The following is a 7,502-nucleotide window of genomic DNA, read 5'->3' on the forward strand; positions in this document are numbered from 1 at the left end:
TTCTTCTCCCCCCTCGCGTCCCCCCCTTCCTGAGCATCCTCCCCTTGGGAGCTCCCCCTCCACGGTGGAGGGGGTCTATAGCGTAGACGGGGATGTCTATAGGAGTTTATAGGGGGTGGCTGTAGGGGTAGATAGAGGTGTCTGTAGGGATAGATGCGGGTGTCTATGGGGGTAGATTGGGAGTGTCTATAGGCATTGATAGGGATGTCTTTAGGGGGAGATGGGGGTGCCTAGAGGGGTAGACAGGGCTGTCTGTAGGGATACATTGTGGTTTCTATGGCAGTAGAGCAGGGTGTCTATAGGGGTGGATAGGGGGAGTCCATAGGAGTAAATGGGAGTGTCTACAGGGGTCGAAAGGGGGTGTCCATAAGAGTAGATGTGGTGTCTATAGGGGAAGATGGGGGGTATCTGGGAGTAGAAGGGGGTGTCTATAAGGGTAGACGGGGGAGTCCATAGGAGTAAATGGGAGTGTCTGTAGGGTAAATGGGGTTGTCTATCGCGGTGGGTAGGGGGTGAACAGGGGATGTCCATAGGGGTGGGTGGGGGGTGTCCATAGGGGTAGGTGGGGGGTATGTGGGAGTAGAAGGGGGTGTCTATAAGGGTAGACGGGGGAGTCCATAGGAGTAAATGGGAGTGTCTGTAGGGTAAATGGGGTTGTCTATCGCGGTGGGTAGGGGGTGAACAGGGGATGTCCATGGGGGTGGTTGGGGGGTGTCCATAGGGGTAGGTGGGGGGTATGTGGGAGTAGCTTCTGTTTTTTGTGGTTTGCTGCTCTCTAGTGGCTGTTGGCAGCAAAACATCCATGTCTCTCGGAGCTGGGGAATTTCACCCTCAGAGCCTGCCTTGCCCCTTCCTGTCCCAGGCCGGGGGGGGTGCGGGTCTCTCTCAGAAGGGGGGAGCCCTCCAGCAGGCAGGCAGCCCCTGAGGCCTGTCCCAGAGCTGGGGGAACCTGGGCCCCTCTATGGTAGTTTTGGGGTCCCCTCCCCAGTCTGTGGTAGTGGGAGGGAGAGGCACAGATAGGTCTTGAGCTCCCATCCTTCCCATTTCTTGGGGTGGGATCCCAGGGCTCCTCCCTCCAGTCTGGGATCCTGGCTGCTCCCCCCCCACACACACACTGGGGTCACCCTGCAGGGCAGGCGTTGGGGTCATGTCCCACTCCAGGGCAGGGAGAGCACGAAGGAGCCGGGATTCAGAGCAAAGTCACCCCTAACATACAGAGCTCCAGAACAGCCAATAGCTTCTGGGTAGGCCTGGCTGTTCTATCCCCGTCCCCCTATTCCCCTATTCCCCCATCCATCCATCCATCTATCTATCTATCCCCATCCACCTCCTCTATCTATCTATCTAGTCAAATGATATTTGCTTAGCCTTGCAATGTTCTTGTGTACACCCGGCCTACATCGACAGGTGGGGTTCTCCTGTCACTGTAGTTAATCCACCTCCATGAGAGGCAGTAGATGCCTACACAAGGGCTCAGGTCGGCTGAACAATGTCGCTTAAAGGTGTGGATTGTTCACACCACCATGGGACCCAGCTGGTGACCCTTTCCTAGTGTCGACCAGTCCTTCAAGATCTGCTTGAGGGATCATTGGGGGGAACTTCTCCAGCAGGTCAGACTAGATTGGTGGTTTTCATCCTGTGCTCTGCAGACTATGTCTGAGTTTTCCAAAGGCGGCCGCACCTCCATATGAAATTTTTTAGGGGTCTGCAAATGAAGAAAGGTTGAAACCCCTGGCCTAGATCATCTAGATCAGTGCTACTCAAAGTGGTGGTCCATGAACCGGTGTCGGTCCACGAGCCATCAGCTGCTGGTCTGCGCGCACATTGGAAAACAAATTTTCCGGTCCCCCACATCAGAGAGCTTGAGAAGCACTGAGCTAGATGATCTCAGTGCTTCTGTCGACCTTTGAGTCTCTGACTGCTGAAGGAGACGTTTATTGCCTTCTGGTGTGTTTACACAAACCCTGCAATGTAGCTTTACGACTTCTATTCCATGGTAACTTTCTGTCCTGTTTTCCCTCATGCGGGGCTTTGAAAACTGTCTGGACAGGTCAAATTATTGGGATAATCTACCACTGATGCTTTTCTGTCTCCTCCTGCACCCTTGGGGTGGTCTGTTCAGGCTTCTCAGTGTCGTGTTGATGGATTTGGCTTGTTTATCGTTTGCATTTTCCTATTCCCAGGTGGTCTCCACATTATCACATTATCTTCACATGATGGAGAAGTCATTTTGGTGGTGTCCTTAACACATGTCCATTGTCTTCAGGCCAGGCTTCAGGTTGGGTTGTTGTACTTAGAGTTTTGGATGTTGCAAGAAACTCTTTCCCATGGACTCTGAAGGTCTCCCACAGACCTTTACTTTGGAATGAGTTAATCTTATTAATTTGGTGTAGATTTCCATGACTCTGCTCCATAAAGGAGGACAGACGTGACGGCAGTGTTAAAAAAAATCATATTTCAGTGCCAGGGCCAATCATGCTCCATTTTCAGATCTTTGCAAGTGAATGAAAGTTCCTTGCCAACGTCTAGCACGGTTTCACCATCATTAAAAGTTCTTTCTTCTGTGAGTGTTTCTCCGTCTACTCTGATGGTTGTGGGAGCTTGATGGCCGTATATTTTGTCTTCCATTTGTTGATAAACAAACCAACTCGTTTTGCTGGGTCTGCCAAGAGTTGGCTCTTTCCTTCCATTATGTGGTCGGTGTGTTGAACTAAGCAGCACAATGTCATCTGCAAAAATGCGGTCGTCCAACTGTGCTTTCTCATTTGTCCGTAAAATTCCTCCATTGCGTCCCGCGGTTCCTTCATTCATGATGGAGTCAGTGACCAATGTGAACAACACACACTTGTCTGATGCCTGTTGTCAAGGCAAACCATTGCCTGATGTCGCCACCATCTCTGGCTGCACGCTCAGCATGGTCATACAGATCCCTGGTATTCCAGGGAATGCCATAATTTTCCAAATGCCCCACAAACCCAATGATATACCTGAGATACCTTGGGGATATTTTCATCCTCCGGGCAGATGACCTAAACTCCCTCATTGGTTTCCACCACAACTTCAACAACCACCATCCCTCCAGTAAACTCTTTCTAAAACACTCCTGCACCGGCATCGGCTTCATGGACACCACAATCAGGTTCAACAATGGGACCCCGCGGACAACAATACACAAGAATCATAGAATCATAGAATATAAGGGTTGGAAGGGACCCCAGAAGGTCATCTAGTCCAACCCCCTGCTCGAAGCAGGACCAATTCCCAGTTAAATCATCCCAGCCAGGGCTTTGTCAAGCCTGACCTTAAAAACCTCTAAGGAAGGAGATTCTACCACCTCCCTGGGTAACGCATTCCAGTGTTTCACCACCCTCTTAGTGAAAAAGTTTTTCCTAATATCCAATCTAAACCTCCCCCACTGCAACTTGAGACCATTACTCCTCGTTCTGTCATCTGCTACCATTGAGAACAGTCTAGAGCCATCCTCTTTGGAACCCCCTTTCAGGTAGTTGAAAGCAGCTATCAAATCCCCCCTCATTCTTCTCTTCTGCAGACTAAACAATCCCAGCTCCCTCAGCCTCTCCTCATAACTCATGTGTTCCAGACCCCTAATCATTTTTGTTGCCCTTCGCTGGACTCTCTCCAATTTATCCACATCCTTCTTGAAGTGTGGGGCCCAAAACTGGACACAGTACTCCAGATGAGGCCTCACCAATGTCGAATAGAGGGGAACGATCACGTCCCTCGATCTGCTCGCTATGCCCCTACTTATACATCCCAAAATGCCATTGGCCTTCTTGGCAACAAGGGCACACTGCTGACTCATATCCAGCTTCTCGTCCACTGTCACCCCTAGGTCCTTTTCCGCAGAACTGCTGCCTAGCCATTCGGTCCCTAGTCTGTAGCTGTGCATTGGGTTCTTCCGCCCCCAAGAGACCCATGGATCACCACACCTACTGTCATAGATCTAGTAACCACCACAAACACACCAAGACATCTGTTATCTACAGGCAGGCACTCAGATACCACAGAATGCACTCCAAGGAGAACCGGATGCACACTCTAATGCAGGAATCGGCAACCTTTGGCACGCAGCCCATCAGGGAAAGCCCCTGGCGGGCCAGGATGGTTTGTTTACCTGCAGCGTCTGCAGGTTTGGCAGATCACAGCTCCCACTGGCTGCGGTTCGCCGTCCCAGGCCAATGGGGGCTGCGGGAAGCGGTGTGGGCCAAGGGATGTACTGGCCGCCACTTCCCACAGCCCCCATTGGCCTGGGATGGCAAACTGCAGCCAGTGGGAGCCACGATTGGCTGAATCTGGAGATGCTGCAGGTAAACAAACCGTCCCAGCCTGCCAGCGGATATCCCTGACGGGCCACGTGACAAAGGTTGCTGATCCCTGCTCTAACAGATTCAAAACCACCTTCACCAAACCAAAGGACACTCCACCAGAGAAGTAGATCACATCATGGAACAGGTCACCCAAATGTCCCAAGAGAATCTGCTTCAATACAGAAATAAAACATACCCCCCCACACTGTAACCCATCCAAGGTTTCATCACCCAATTACAACCCATATTCAGTGGGGACCCCAACCGGAAAGAAATCTTTCCCAGACCCTATCTTCTGGCCTTCAAACAACCCCCCAACCTCTCCAAGCCCATCATCAGAAGCTCCCCACAGACCAGGACCCACCAAGTCAAAGTGGCACCAGACCCTGCCAGAACAGCAGATGCAAAATCTGCAGACAGATCTCCACTGCTACGAAGATCCACCCTTTCAAGGTCCATGGGTCCTACACACGCCTATCACAATATGTGGTGTACCTCAGCCAGTGCACTAAATGCCCCAATGTGACGAAGTTGGGGATTTCTGTCGTGTTTTACATGAATACCACGTGCGCGCCTCCGTTTCCCTGCGTGCTGCATGTTTAACAAGGTGGTGGGAGAGGGTTTGTTGTTGCAGAGGGCCAGGTGTGACCTTGCCTGGCAGCTGGGGCCCCCAGACAATGGCCTGGAGATGGGGATCCCTAACAACCGATGACCTGGAGACTGGGAGGCTCAGCTCGGACATCACAGCTGGTTCAGTGGGAGGACAAAGGGCTGAGGATGGAGGACCCCGGTGACCCGACCAGCAAGTTCCAGCCAGAGGGGAACAAAGGATGGAAGGGAGGGCCCCCAGTGACCTGTTTACCTGGGACGGAGGACAAAGGATGGGGAGGAGCTGTTGGGGCCAGTGATATCAGGGTCTCTGGGCTGGGGAGAGAGAGAAGCCAGAGCCCCCCTGGATGCAGGAGGGACCTAGATGTGCTGTACTGAGGGTTGCTAGGCCCGAGGGCCCAGAGAGCTTCCTATGCTGGGTTCAGACGCTCAATAAACCCTCTTGTTTTATTGTCGGCTGAGAGTCGCTCCAGTCTAGAGATCGGGTGGGGGGGGAAGGCATTGTTCCCTCTGGGCATGGAGGTCCCGGGGGGCCAGAGCACGTGGACTCCCTGAGGGGGCCCACGGTGCTCGACAGGTGTGCTGAAGGCTCAGAGAGGTGCGGTTTCAGGAGGTGAAGGGCCTACAGCTTAACCCCCAAGAGAGTGGACCCCCGAGAAGGGCTGTGGCACTGAAGGGGGTTCCCCCCAGGGACTGTACAGAGCCGAGAGAGCATGAGTCCTGTGAGTCCATGACACCCAACAACAACTATGTGGGTGAATCCTGACAATCACTCCACTCTTGAATGAACTCACACGGGAAAATGCTAAAAGACAAAAACACGCCAACACCAGTGGGTGAACACGTTTCACTAAGCGGTCGCTCCATACCTGACCTCTCAGTCCTCAGCCTCAAAGGAAACTTGCAGAAAACTTTCAAAAGACGAGCCTGGGAGCTTAAATCCAGAACTCTGCTGGACACGGAAATCATGGACTGACCAGAGACACTGGCTTTATGGCTTATTACAATGATCTGTAACCCACTAAATGCCTCTTCTTTCACCCCCTTCCCGCTACAACTGGAGGGGTGTTAACTGGTCACTTCCCTTAAACGGTCCCTTGAAATATGTGTTAACTACTTACCCTAAGCAGTCTGTTCCACCTTGTATTTAGCTGACCTGAAGAGCTCTGTGTAAGCTCGGAAGCTTGTCTCTCTCACCAACAGAAGTTGGCCCACTAAAAGAACTCACCTCCCACAGCGTGTCTCTATAAGTTTCCAGACACTGTCTCTGTGTACGCTGTCAAAAGTCTTCTGGAAAGCTATAAAACATATCAGGAGGGGCGGGCTTCCCTCCCCCACTTCGTTCTGCACCATCTCTGAGAACAGCAATACAGCCTGAATCGGACCTCAGAGGCCTGAAACCCGCGTGGTCCTCTGCGGTGCAGGTCTGTCCGTTTGCTGACATGCCCCAGGATACTGTTGTACGCAGTTTCCCCGGGTGCTGATGTTAACGTCGCCCCTCTCCAACCATGGCTCTGGGTAAGTTCTTCGACAATTTTACAAGAAGGCCTCTCTTGTGCTGGGTTGGGTTCTTCATTCGGGGGTAGGGAAGCCGCCCTCTCGTAATGGCACTTTCTGGCCCGAGAATCTATGAATCTTCTACCCAACCACTAACCACTAAGGACAATCTGGAGGGCTGTTTCGTCACATGCCTCTCTCCAGAGATGTTACCATTTCCCGCTGCTCTCCCATTGCCAAGCGTACTGATGGCTTTTCTAACTTCTTCCATTTATTGTAATATCTCCTAGATCAGTATCAACCTCTCACGGTAGGTCTTCATTTTGTGTTTCTGTTGGTTTCCTTGGTCTTGGTCTATTTCAAACAGCCAAAAAACGTTCCACCCATTTTCTCCTTTGTTCTTCTTCTCTCCTGCAAAGGGTCAGTTGCAAATCTAAAACACACTGGGTCAAAAAGCAAGCCACTCAATCGGAGGGTCTTATCAAATAATAGGACACATTCCACAGGTATAAGATGGTAAGGATATTCGCTTTATTTTAAGAAGACAGATTTTGCCAGAAGCAGAAGGGAGTGTAGGGCTTGGGGGGATTTTGGGGGGAAAGACGTTTCCAGGTGGGCTCTTTCCCTGTTATTTTTGTTAGACACTTGGTGGTGGCAGCAATAAAGTCCAGGGGCAAAAAGTAAAATAGTTTGTACCTTGGAGAAGTTTTAACCTCAGCTGGTAAAAATAAGCTTAGGAGGTTTTCATGCAGGTCCCCACATCTGTACCCCAGAGTTCAGAGTGGGGAAGGAACCTTGACAGGGGATGGATCACTGGATGACTACCTGTTCTGTTCATTCCCTCTGGGGCACCTGGCACTGGCCATGGTCAGAAGATGGGAGGCTGGGCTAGATGTACCTTTGGTCTGACCCAGTCTGGCCGTTCTTATGTTCTAAGACACTGATGTTTGCTAAACAGTCCTGGTTTTGTAAAAGAATGTGATTCAGAACATTTCAAAAACTAGGACTGTTTGCGCTGAGTTCTCAGAGCTATCAACTAAGTGTGACGGGGCAAGGCCAGATGGCTAT

Source organism: Caretta caretta, chromosome 13, assembly GCF_965140235.1.
Source record: "Caretta caretta isolate rCarCar2 chromosome 13, rCarCar1.hap1, whole genome shotgun sequence".
In the NCBI taxonomy this organism is placed as follows: Eukaryota; Metazoa; Chordata; order Testudines; family Cheloniidae; genus Caretta; species Caretta caretta.